Consider the following 14037-nt stretch of genomic DNA (forward strand, 5'->3'; position numbering starts at 1 on the left):
CCCCCGACACGTAAGATTTCAAAATCAACTGCTGTTAAATCAGGCCAGGTTTTTCCCTCACCCCGAGATGTAACCTCGGGCATAACCGTTTACCTCTTCCATTGGTCTTTTCTTCTTTGCCCTCGGCATCATCTCCACTTTTTGGTATATATTCACATTTCTTATTTTATCCAGCTTATTATGACCCGGCATCCATCTTAGCATCCTCATTTCTGCTATATTCATTTTATGAACATTTCTACCATTAACAACTTTACACTTAGAGCCATAAAACATAGCTGATCTAATTAGTGTTCTGTATAATATGCCTTTCAACCCTAGCTAGTGTTCTGCAATAAAAGGCCTTTTTCCCCATTTTTCAGTCATATCTGTTCGAGTTACTTATAATATGGAAGTTCAATTTGTAACTTCAGGGTACAGATTCTTGATTTCTTTCCAAAAGCGAGTTCTGCATACAATACATTCTTTGTTTTTAATAGAATTAAGTCACATTCATCCAAGTTTTGCTTGTGTTGTCATGCAAAATGCTAACTCCAGAGCATGATCCTGTTCAATAGGTCACTTTGGTACCACGTGATCAGGCTCGTGGTTTGACCTTGTTCATTCCTCCAGATGACCCTACCTTGATATCCAAGCAGCAACTTTTTGCCAGAATTGTTGGTGGGCTAGGTGGAAGAGCTGGTGAAGAAATCATATTTGGTGAGCCTGAGGTGACTACTGGGGCAGCTGGTGATTTACAACAGATTACGGGTTTGGCCAGGCAGGTAAACATTCCATTTCTACTTCTCGTGGTCCAGGATTCTGGAATAAAACATTAACTCACTGTATTATTAACTCGATCATTTTATTAAAACGTTATGTTTCCTTGGTAGATGGTTGTCACTTTTGGCATGTCCAAATTAGGGCCATGATCGCTCATGATTGTTGTGTATATATATATATTGGAGGGTTGGAGAACCAATTTCCAACAATGGACTCCTCGGGTCTAATTGCTGATGTCATCATGAGAATGATGGCAAGGAATTCAATGTCAGAGAAACTTGCTGAAGATATTGATGCTGCCGTTAAGAGGATTTCAGATAGAGCATATGAGATTGCCTTGACGCAAATCCGGAACCACCATGAAGCAATGGATAAGATAGTGGAGGTCCTTCTTGAGGAGGAGACAATGAGTGGAGATGAATTTCGAGCAATGCTTTCAGAATTTGTTGAGATTCCTGCTGAAAATCGCGTTAGTCCGACACCTTCTTCCATAACTGTATAATAGCACGAATATATATGGTAACCCCAGGGCAAATTCCAATTACACTGCCCTAATTAATCTGATGCTCTACATGATGGTTTATTTTTTTTGCTTCTGATATAGGGATTCCCACACAGAAAATTTTATGTACAAAGATTTAGATTTATAGCTTTGTATGTTGTATGAAGTTTAGTGTGGTCAATGGAGTGTCTTTATTAAATCACCAATCTTTATTTCATTATCTTTTTTGATAAGTTGTGTTGAGAATTACTTTGCAAGTGACCGGTTATGCATTATTGCATTTTCTCAGGATCATTGGAGCTCAAGTAAATGGATTCTATGTTGACCTATAGAATATGATGTGGTTTAATAATAGTGTACTTTTTCGTTTTGCATGTGAAAATGTGTGTATTGAACATTAAATTCAAATCAATAAATGTTTATTTTCTAAACGTTAGGTTTTTAGATGAGATGGTTCATTATAAGACAGTTGTGAAAATTATAAATGTGATATATATGGATAACTTGATGTTAGGATGGCGCATGAACGTTGCATATTCTTTATGAGGCAAAACTCATGTTGTACAGTTTATGAAAGTCGATGTTGCAAGATAGGGAGAAAAAAAGAAGAATTAAACACTTATTTATTGATTTATTGAGCTTATGTTAGGCTTACGTTTATAAATAATGGAGTCTCGTAAAGTATTGTATAGTAACACTTGTTAAACATTCTAAGATAAGGGTAGAGATGCCTTGAGCAATTTGGGAAAATCAGGGAAAACATCCAAATGAACGATTTGAGGATACTAATTAAATGCAATATCACTACAACCATGCTTGATGGTCAGGCCTGGTGAGACAGACTCCCCACCATGGCACCCCTAGATGGCCAGGGCCTGGCCAAGTATCTTTATCCGTATCGCCAATATGGAATTTTCCATTACCAATGAACTATATTTTCATTAGTAAAAATAATCACGAACGAAAATTTAAAAGCTTTTCTCGGAGTCGGTAAAAGTTGTTAACACATTAGTTTTTTTGAATCATCATTGACGGAAATCCTATTGGCGATTACCGAACTCAACATCATCAGAATGTTGTTGATGGCAACACAAACCGAACATTCAGCGAAAAATCGGTGAAAGAAAACATGGAACAGACTTTGTAAAGGCAACACAGCTTAAATATCGTCCCTACATTTGTATTTATAGTTGTGAACGATTATGCAATAAAGAATTTTATTTATTTTGTAAATCATTTTGCACAAATGTATTATATAAATTGACATTTATAGTTGTGAAAAATTTTAATTATTATTTTTTTCCATTAGTTGTGAGAAATAACCACTGTTAGTAATAAATATACCCAATAATCAGTTATAGTGGTTGATAATTTTACCAAGTGATTTGGTAAACACTTGCTACGCCAACATGTGCTTTATTGCATTTTTTCGTTTTAACATGTTCACTATGATCCTTTATGTTGATATGGAAGTGATACCAAATCTGAAACCCAGATTTTTTATTTTATTTTATTTTCAGTCTTTTGTTAGAGAAATTGGGTGAGCAAGGACACCATAGTTGCATTTTTCAAATGAATTAATCTAAGTTGACAGAAAATTAATGACAAAAACATTGACCTACCCTCACAATGCGTACGGGACTCACATGCATTAAAAACTCCAAAAAAAAAGGTGGGCCCTCCTATATGAGTGTTTGGTCAAGTTGCATGTCGACCATTTTTGGTTAGTGTAGCTTACACTTGGTTGTTTTTTAATTGAGCCAGTTGTATCAAGGTGACATTATTTTCACATTTTCCATTCCCATTTTCTTATTTTGTGGTCCCCACTTCCAAAATTGTTGTATCATTCTGACCAAGACAGCTACCATATTTTGACTTTCTAATGGAGCATTCACATCATTTATCAAAATTGCCCTAGACATGTTATTATCCCCTTTTTGATCCTAATCTTTTTAAATTAAATTTTTCTCTCTTTTTTTTTTCAATCACACATTATTAAATAAAATAATATTATACATAAACATAAAACTATTTCTTAATTTTTAACAATACATTTTCCATCAAAATACTATTCTAAAATATATTTTTAGTTAAAAATAGGACTCAAACAGGCTCTATAGGTAATGGCGTCAATAGAGTTGGCTAGATGAGGGTAAATGCGTCCAACAGTCCAATAAAAGGCAAATAAAACTCTAAGAAAGCAGGTTCAAATTTTGCATTGTTTATTTGCACTTGTAAAGTATTTTTAGAATAACGTGCAATGCACATTCAACATTGACTAGTATAGACCAAGAGTTGTAAAATATCTTACAAGAGATATTAAGCACTTCTAATAATGAATTTATGACCATTGAGCTTAATATTTTAAATTTAATTGTTCTTAGTAATTACAATTTCTTGTAAACATAAAAAAATATAATAAAAAAATATTCTTGAAATGAAAATTCAAGCCATATTTCATAAGATTGGCTAAGATTTACACTTTTAAGTTATGCACAGTTTAACCTATTTTTATTTTATTAAGAAAATCTCGACATTCTAGAAAATGGGGAGTATTGGTGGACAATTAAGTCATCCAATAATAATTAATTCTTTTGGATCATTTGAAGATGAAACCTCCATTTTTGGAAAAACTTCCACAATTTCCACAATAAAAGATAAGAAAAATCTCTGCATCAAATGGAATAATTTTTCTAGTTTCATAGTCAAGCAAAGTTTGTTTTATTTTGGGAAAAATGTCAAGTTCATAATTGTGTGATGCGCACCACTCCCTTGAGATAAAATACCAACCAACACGTTAACCATAAATTACCACATCAACTGATAATCATTTTTTGGACAATTTTAACCTATTACAATTCATTGGTTTCAGTAATATTTTACTTTTCATTTATCAATATGTAATACATACTACAAAATCATTATCATATATGAATTTCATCTTATTAATTTGGAATTAATTAACATTCACATTAATCTAAACTCAATGAATCTTGACTTGATAAATCTTGACCTACATAAATATAGAGTTATTATAGATAAATTTATTTTTATTCATGTATCTAGAAATTTTAATAGAATTTTAAATGCATTATTAGTAAATTATTCTTATGCACCAAATGTAGTATAAAAACATTGTTCATTTGTATTATTTCATCATTTCAAGAAAATTAAATCCTAGAAACTGAGTTTTGAGAGTATGATTTTCTTCTTTTAAATATACATGCCGAATTTTATTTCCTTTAGTTCGGTAGAGATTCATCAAATTCTCTCAACAAATTGATATCAAATATTACTTTTACAGTACTTGTAAATTATTTCAGAGTAACGTGCAATGCATGCTCAACTTTGAATAGTATAGACCAAAAGTTGTAAAATATCTTATAAGAGATAGTAAGCACTTCTAATAATGAATTTAAAAGCACCGAGCAAAATATTTTAAATTAAGTGTTCTTAGTAACCACAAAAACCTTTCTTTTGGGTATCAAAAAAATATAATAAAATTTAAAAATAGAAATAAATTTTTTTGAAAACGGAAATTCATGCCATATTTCATAAAACTGCCAAAGAATTACACTTTTAAGTTATGCACACTTTAACCAATTTTAATTTTCTTAAGAAAATCTTTGCATTCCACTAGAAAATGGAGGAGTATTGGTGCACAATGAAGTCTCCAAAAGTTAATTATTTCTTTTTGATTATTAGAAGAATGGAACCTTCATTTGTGGAAAAACTTCCACAATTTCACTACATCAAAAATGGTTTATTGCAACACATAAAAGGCAACATTCGATAATGAAGTGTTGCTAAAAGGGTATATTGCAACATTTGAATAAGTGAATGTTGCAATTAGTCATTAAAATTGAGTTTTAGCAACATTTTTAAAATAAATGTTGCCAATGATACTTTCCGCAACGTTTTTGGAAAGTTGCGAAATGTTTTAGTTTTTGCAACGTTTAAAAAACATTGCGCAATGTAGGCTTTTAAACGTTGCGAAAAGTCTACCTATTGTAACGTTTTTTAAACGTTGCAAAAGTTGTCTTTTGCAACGTTTATAAAACGTTGCAAAATGTAGACTTTTCGCAACGTTTCTTAAACGTTGCCGAAGGTTGACTTTGTTGCAAAAATTTTTAAGCGTTGCAAAAGATACCATTCGCAACGTTTTTTAAACGTTGCCGAAGGTAGACTTTTTGCAACATTTTTTAAATGTTGCAAAAGATTAATGGGCCTTTTGATTTAGAAGCCCAAGAGAAAAATGTTAAGGCCTTAACTCCCAATAGACCATAGCCCACTAACCTAAATATGTAGCCCAATAATACCAATAGTCATTACCCATTTATGATTTATGATTCATTTGTTCACTTACCGTAACCCCACCACATTCCTTTGCAAACCATTTGAAAGAATTCCCAAAAATTAAAATCCATCTTCACCTTGTCCCTGCCCATAGCCGCCGGTCGAATGGAACCGCCGATTGTCGACTCACTATCAGCCCGTGAGTGACGGACTCTCACTAATTCACTGCCTCAGCTTGGCTGCCAACTTGGGTAAGGTTTTACCGTAAGTATTCTGCGTTATTATGTTGAAATTTCTGGTTGCTAGCAATTTCTTGGATGGGTGCATTGCTGACAAACACTAGGGCTGCACAAAAAAACTGCGTAATCGCAAACCGAATCGAAGTCGTTGGTTTGAGTCCACGTGGACCCGCGGTTTTTTTCTCTCAAACCGAACCAAAACCGTTTCAAAATGGTTTGGTTTAGGTGTCGATTTTCAAAAATCACAAAAAACCAAACTGATCCGCACTTTTTTTAATCAAAAGAATATTTTATTCAATTACAAATTCTCATGTATAAATTTTATTAAAATATAATTTTTAAAATTGAAAGTATAGTTTATTAGAGAATACAAATTTAATTATCCCAATTCATGCATAACAAACAAACCACTGTCATTAGTTGGGCCTCTATCATACATATTTTTCCTTGCTGTGCTGATCAACAAGCCACCATCATTACTTACTAGTAGTCCAACCACATACACTGCAAAAACACGAGGAAAGCTGCAAAACAAAGTTATCGAACCCTATCCAATTCTAAGCTCCCTTTCTCTATCCCATTTGCCACCGATACACTGCCGCTTGCCGTCCTTGCAGCTGCCAATATCGTTGGGCTCTCTCTCACCACCGACAAAATTTTGGCTTCCGACTCCTCTCCACCGGCTCTATTATTATCCAAACGAGTATTTTCTTCTCCTCTTTTCTCGCATAGTTTTTGAATATAATAACTATATGGTCAAATGTATGGTTGTTGTTGAGCTTACCTTTTATACTTTTATTTTTGTATAATCTGTGTTTTTGTTGATTGGAATCTGTGATGTTATTTACAGTGATGGTAAATATATAGTGTTAGTTTTAACAATGCGTTGCGTGCGATGGTTTTTTAGGTTTTTTGTTTTTTTGATTAGGAGATTGAGATATGGGGCTTAGGAGATGAGGGGACTGCAAGGGCTTCAGCTTTTGAAATTCTTGTCCATTTTCGAAATTGTAAGCATATTAATTGTGTGATTGTTGCTTACAGATGAAGCAAAATAAAAATGAAGTTAATACTGTAATTCAAATTGTTGAGAATCAGATAAATTCTTGATTAAGGCAGAAGAAAATGAAAATCTCGAAGATGAAATATTCACATCTATTGTTGAACCGAATTGAATGATTTTTACACCAGACTTAAGCCACATTTACACTAAAATAGAACGATAGAATGAGCTGGAATAACTAACCCCTATAAAGTGAAAAAAAATAACTCTTCTTCCCTGCTGGCCTTTCTTCTACTTTTGACTTCTCTTCTTTTCTTTTTAATTCCATAATTTCAATGTGTGATGCAATACTCCAACATCCCCCTCAAGATGAACATGTATATGTGATGCAATACTCCAACACCCCTTAAAATTTGCTTACAAATTTCCCTTAACTTCTAAAGAGGCTAACGTTCACTAAGCTCTAATTATGGATAGCTACAGCTATTTACAGGAATCATATTGACAAAATGAGATTATGGCATTTTCCTTATACATTATTTTTGTAAATATCTTTTCTATATATATTGTATATAGCCGTTAGCTTTGTTGTATAAATACTGGAAGCTTTGTCAATAATATATATACAAGAATTTACAGTTTCCTTCATGGTATCAGAGCCTTTGCAAGCCAACGCTGACTAATCTCGATCCACTTTCTCACCTCTGTAACTCTGTTCAATGGCGCAAACACCAGGCGAGTCCAACAGTTCAGACCTCACAAAATTGATCACAGAAATATCCAAACTCACCACCTTCTCGTCCAACTCCTCTCTCCCTCTCACCTTTAACATCTCATCTCAATTTCCTGTTCTCATGGACAGAAATAATTACCCCACCTGGAAATCACAATTTGTAGATATTCTGGACATACATGGACTTGGAGAGGTTATAAAAAATACAATGGATCCACCTAAAGTGATGGCAGACGGAACTGTGCACCCGGATTTCGCTCGAGACAAATTAGTTTTGAGTTGGATTAAGGCAACATCCTCACCTTCCACTAAAACACTTCTCATCTCATGTTCTACTGCTTCTCAGGCATGGAGTTTACTGGCTAAACGTTTCTCACCTCTAGTAGGCAGCCGAGTGCGACTTCTTCGGGATGAAATTCGAACACTTAAATGGGAAAATAATACACCTATCTCTGACTATCTCAATCAAGCAAAAGCACTCTTTGATTCATTGAAACGGGTTGGTGGTTCTATGGATGAAGATGAACTCATCACCTACACCCTTGACGGACTCGGACTCGAATTCAGAAATTTAGCAACAACACTTCACATGCACCCTGATCTGGAATTTGATCAATTTTATGATTTAGTGTTGAAGGAGGAGCACTTACAGAAGAGACTTAATCTTACCATTTCTTCTGGTATTGCCATGGTTGCTGATCGAAGACCTACTTATCGAAGCCAGAATAATTTCTCCTTCCATGGTGGCAGCAAGGGAAATGGCAGAAATAACCAAGGTAGGGGACATCGATTTCCTCCTTCTGGGTACACTCCATCGGCGTGGAATCAAGGTCGCCTGCATCACGATCAACCGCCGCCAACCCTCTCCGACGGATGTCCTCCTATTCTTCCAACACTGGTGGATGCTCCTTCCTCACGCAAGAGCCCTGTGTGTTTTAGATGTGATAAATTGGGCCATATAGCTAGGTTCTGTCCAGATCGTATGCCTCAAGCATTTCTAGCCCAACAGACTTCTTCACCCACAGTAGCCCAAAACTCTACTTGGTGCTTTGATTCTGGGGCAACCCATCATATAACTCCTAATCCGGATGGTATTTCAAATCCTCAGCCTTATTCAGGTAAAGACACTATAGTTATTGGTGATGGAAATGAACTAAAAATTACTTATATTGGAAATGCAAAATTAATCGGACCCCGAAAATTATTAAATCTTAATGAGGTTTTTATGTGTTCCTGAAATTCAAAAAAAAATTTAATATCTATTCGTCGTCTTTGTAGGGATAATGCATGCTTTCTTGAATTTGATACTAATGGATTTCGTGTAAAGGACAACAAGACAAGGACTATCCTTCTAACTGGGAGTAGCTCGGATGGACTCTATCATATTCAACCATCTCCACCTACAACCAATCGGATGGCTTTCTATGGTGCTCGCACGACTCCACATATCTGGCATACTCACCTTGGTCACCCCGCACAACCAATTTTTAATATTTTGTTGCGTACATGCAATTTACATGTTCTTGGTACAATAAAATCGTTTAAGAATTGTCATATTTGTCCGTTGTGCAAATCTTGTCAACATCCTTTCAACTATCGTGATTTTCATGCAAAAACTCCGTTGGATTTATTACATCTTGATTTATGGGGTCTCTCACATATTGCATCACATCACGGGTTTCGTTATTATTTATCCATTGTTGATTATCACACTAGATTCACTTGGTTCTATCCGTTAGGAAGAAAATTAGAGGCTCTCTCCACCTTTATTACATTTACTAAAATGGTTGAAAATCGATTTAAATCCACTATTAAACAAATTCAAATTGATGGTGGTGGTGAATTTACGAGCAATCTTTTTATCTCATTTCTTCGCGGTCATGGAATTTTTTACCAAATTTCTTGCCCTTACACTCAACAAAACGGAGTGGTGGAATGAAAACACTGCCATATTGTGAGTATGGGCCTTTGTCTCTTAGCCCAATCTCACCTTCAGCTCAAATTTTGGGTGGAAGCCTTCTCTATCGTGGTTTTCTTGATTAATCGATTGCCAACACCCCTTCTTCGCTCCAAGTCTCCTTTTGAACTGTTTTTTTCCCGAGTCCCGGATTATACTATCCTTCGGAGTTTTGGATGTGCATGCTTCCCTCATTTAGTACCATACAGCAAACATAAACTTGCCTTTAAATCCACACTGTGTGTATTTCTTGGATACGCGACTCACAATAAGGGATATCGTTGCCTTGACATGGCAAGTGGTCGTGTCTACATTTCACGAAGTGTTGTCTTTGATGAAATGACCTTTCCTTATGATACAAATTCTCTTTTCGGCACCACTTCTGTGCCCATCGATCCCAACTCTCCCGTTGCATCAAGTGCAAATTTAATTGGCCCTCATGATATTCTTTCCCTAGTCGCTAGTCCATCCGACGTTCAGATCAATTCTAATAAGGATTCCTACTCTCTAACATATCCCTTCACATAACGACTCTAGTCCCGAACTCTCCCTCCAGACAAAATCCGAACCCACCCATACTTCTCCTCCCTCCTCCCCCGACTCCTCAAACCCTCTTAAGAAATTTCGCTCTATCTCATCTCTCTACTCTCAAACCAGTCCTCATCCCCTACCCCATGCACTTTCCGCTATATTATTCGATCCCTTAAATCAAGAACCTACCAGCTTTACGATTGCTTCTCGATATACTCATTGAAATTCGGCTATGAATGATGAGTATGATGCTCTCATGCGTAATAACACATGGACACTAGTTCCTGCTTCCCCTTCTATGAACATTGTAGGTTGTAAATGGGGTTTTAAGGTGAAACGTAAATCAAATGGGTCCATTGATTGTTACAAAGCGCGTCTTGTTGCCAAGGGGTTTAATCAAAAGGAAGGTCTTGACTTTGATGAAACATTTAGTCCTATGGTCAAACCAGCTACGATTCGCACCATCCTCACCCTTGCTACTTCCTATGGATGACACTTCTTTATTTTACTTACACTCCCCAGCTGGCTCCATTTTCATTCTTGTATACGTTGATGACATTATAGTTACTGGCTTTGCCCTTCGGGATATAGATACCTTTTTGAATCTTCTGTGTTCCACCTTTGATAGTCGTTGAATGGGTGATCTCTCGTTCTTCCTTGGTATGGAAATATCAGGCACATCTTCCTCACTTTTTTTGCCGCAAACAAGGTATGCAGCTGATCTTCTTAAGCGATTTAATATGACAGAATGTAAACCATGTCCCACTCCACTTCCATCGGACACTCGACTCTCCTGCACCGATGGTGAACCCCTTTCTGACCTCTCTCTTTATCGAAGCATGGTTGGTGGTCTTCAATACCTTACTTTCTCTCGTCCTGATATTTCTTTTGCTGTCAATCAAGTTTGCCAATTTATGCATAGTCCCCGCACTGCTCATTTACAAATAGTAAAACGCATTTTTCGTTACGTGAAAGGCACTATAGAACATGGTCTTGTGTTTCATCGCTCCTCCGACCTTTCCCTACATGGGTTCTCCAACTCCGATTGGGCTGGCTCAGTTGATGATCGTCGGTCTACGACTGGGGCATGCATTTTTCTTGGGCCCAATCTCCTTACGTGGACGGCTAAGAAATAGACAACTATCTCTGGCTCTAGTACAGAAGCTGAATATCGGGCCCTTGCCTATACAGCAGCGGAACTTCGTTGGTTCAGTTATCTATTTCGTGAACTTGGCATTTCACTCTCTTCTACTCCTTGCATATATGTTGATAATGTCTCGGCCATTCACTTGGCTGCCAATCCCGTGTTCCATGCTAGAACCCGCCACATTGAAATTGATTATCATTTTGTTCGGGAGTGTAAGTGTTATGCCCTAGATCCAATCGATTTAGGTTGTAAACGCTTTTAATATATTTAATGCATTTGATTTTGGCAAGATCTATTATTTATTTAAATTAATTTTGTAATAAATAATATTAAATAATAGAATCCGAAGACCCAATTTTTAGGTAATCTGTTAATCACAAGGAGTTGTGATTGTGAGATACAAATTACATATAATTGGATCTTGAATAAACCATGGTCGTAAGTAATAATGAGATACGGATATCGTTAATACAGTTAGACCATCACGTGTGGCATTTCTTACTTATGAAGTAAGTAGCTGATCTCACGAGCTAAAGTGTGGTGACACTTAAATGAACATGTGGATGTTTTGTTGTAGAACAAAATATTGGAGACCCGCTAAGAGATTCCACATGGATAACTATCTGAGTGTCAGTGGCTAATCTCAAACGTTCGGTAGTGGGATTGATCCTTTGACTTGAGGTCGTCATAGTACCCTATATGAGGACAGTCATACTTTGGTGGTGTTGGATGTTGCTCTGAAAAGGGCCGCTAATACGACATCGTTCGGGTACGTCAAGAATCGTATGAAGGTTGTGATTGATCAATAAGGGTGCGTTTGATTACAAGTAGGAAAATTACATGGAAAGAAAATGAATTCCAAGGAATTGAATTACCTAGAAATTGTTTTCATGGAAATTGTAAATTATTGTGTTTGATTGTATAAATTTTTCACGTGGAAAATGTTGAAGTAAAAGTATTTTTTGATGTTCGTTTGACTTTGTTTTACGTGGAAATTGTCAATTTCAGGAATATCCTCTTTTACAATTATTCCTAAAATTTGTTCCCATTGCCAACAATTAAAAAAAAAATTAATAGTGGAATGAAAGATATGATCGATGATCGAGATTGACACAATTCCATATCTCGTAATTGATCGGATCGTATTGACGAAGGGATAATAATTCCATGATAAACGAACGATTTTGGTTTTGTCATACCACGTGACATTTCCCGTCACATGTATTGCCCTGACATATTGCTAGATGTCAATCAGGAACGGCCAATGTGAATTGACGATAAATTAAAAGGGTGTATTAATTTATCGATTTTGATTAGATCAAAATAATATTTCACGACGTTAGGCATCGTGGTCGGGAACCTAATGGGTCGCACACAAAAGAGAATCGGAAGACTGCAAATTGTTAATTGATTAATTTAACAATCGTTGGATAAATTAATTAATTGATTTTCTTATTTATAATCCCGAATTAATTAATTGGATTAATTAATTCACGGACCGGGTTTGATTAATTGAATTAATTAAATATTGGACCGGACCGGGCCGGGTCCATTTGGGTTTATATATATATGCAGCTAGGGTTTGAGGTCCATTAAGTTATTCATTGTTCTTGCTAGCACAAGAAAGAAACCCTAGCAGTTGCTGTTTTCTCTCTGTGTGGATTTCATTGGAGGCTGCACAATTGGACAGCTGTGGGAGGCAGATTCAAGCTGCTGGAAAGGAATAACGCGAAAGAGTTTGCAAATCACACAAAAGGTATATTTCTCATCACAGTTTTTATCTAAATACAAAGCTGAATCCTGAATGGGAATTGAAATCTGTTAAATTCCGCTGTGCATGTTTAAATCAATACCCAACAGTGGTATCAGAGCCAACTTTGTATTTGTTAGGAACTGTTTAACGTGTTGATTAAATTAAATGTTATTTTAATCACGTTCATTCCTAAATCTAGCAATATAGTTTAAAAATTTTTTTTTGTCTATTTGGATCTGTTCTTGAAAAAAAAAATTTGGGTCGAGGGGCGGGGCGCGCCTACCGGCGCTGCAACCCGCAGCGCCATCGCGCTGCTGGTCATTTCTCATGGGCGGCGCCGCACCAGAAAGAAGAGAAGAAAAAAAAAAATTTTTTGGTTTAGGGTTTTGGTGGAGGCGGGGGCCTCTGTTGCAATTAATGTAATTTGGGGCCCCTAGTTGCAATTTCACAAAAGGGGTCAATTTGCAAATTTAAAACCAGGGACCCATTCTGTAAATTCAGATTTTGGAAGGGTCTGATGTTAATTTCGTTTTGGGTAACTTTTGTAAAATTTCAAAAAGGGTTTTGATTTTGAATTTTGAATTATTTTAAAATGAGTTTTAAATTGGGTTTGACCCATACCCTAATTTTGACCCAGAATTAAAATTTTATTTAAAAATTTGACGACTTTTATATTTTTGTTAAAATTAGATTTTAACTTAAATATTTAATTTGACCCTTAATTAAATTTTTATTATGTTTGGGAATTTTGTCCTAAATTAAAATATTAATTCAATTTTATTAGAGTTGGACTCTAATAGTAAATTAATTAAATTTTGTTTTGAATTAACACCACTTCCCTATGCAAATTAGCACTTAGAGTATGACTCTAATTTAATAGTTAATTAAAATTCGATTTTGATTAAATTACTTCGCCCAATAGTTATGGATTTAGAGTTGGACTCTAATTCGATATTTAGTTAAAATTAGATTTTAATTAAATTGGCCCGTCAATTAAATTAATTAATTAATATGATTAATTAATTGTTTAATTATCTCGATCCCAAAATTTTGATTTAATTTTGACGACTATAATTGCTAGATTTATGAGACATTGCATATAATATTAGATATTATA

The 14037-nt window shown here is 35.4% G+C and overlaps 1 pseudogene; it reads left to right on the top strand.

Annotated features, from left to right (window-relative positions):
* The window catches only part of LOC111373746, a 12421-nt pseudogene extending 11052 nt beyond the window's left edge, over positions 1–1369 (top strand).
* Positions 1370–14037: the final 12668 nt, after the last annotated feature.

Source organism: Olea europaea, unplaced genomic scaffold (genome assembly GCF_002742605.1).
Source record: "Olea europaea var. sylvestris unplaced genomic scaffold, O_europaea_v1 scaffold116, whole genome shotgun sequence".
NCBI classification, from domain to species: domain Eukaryota; kingdom Viridiplantae; phylum Streptophyta; class Magnoliopsida; order Lamiales; family Oleaceae; genus Olea; species Olea europaea.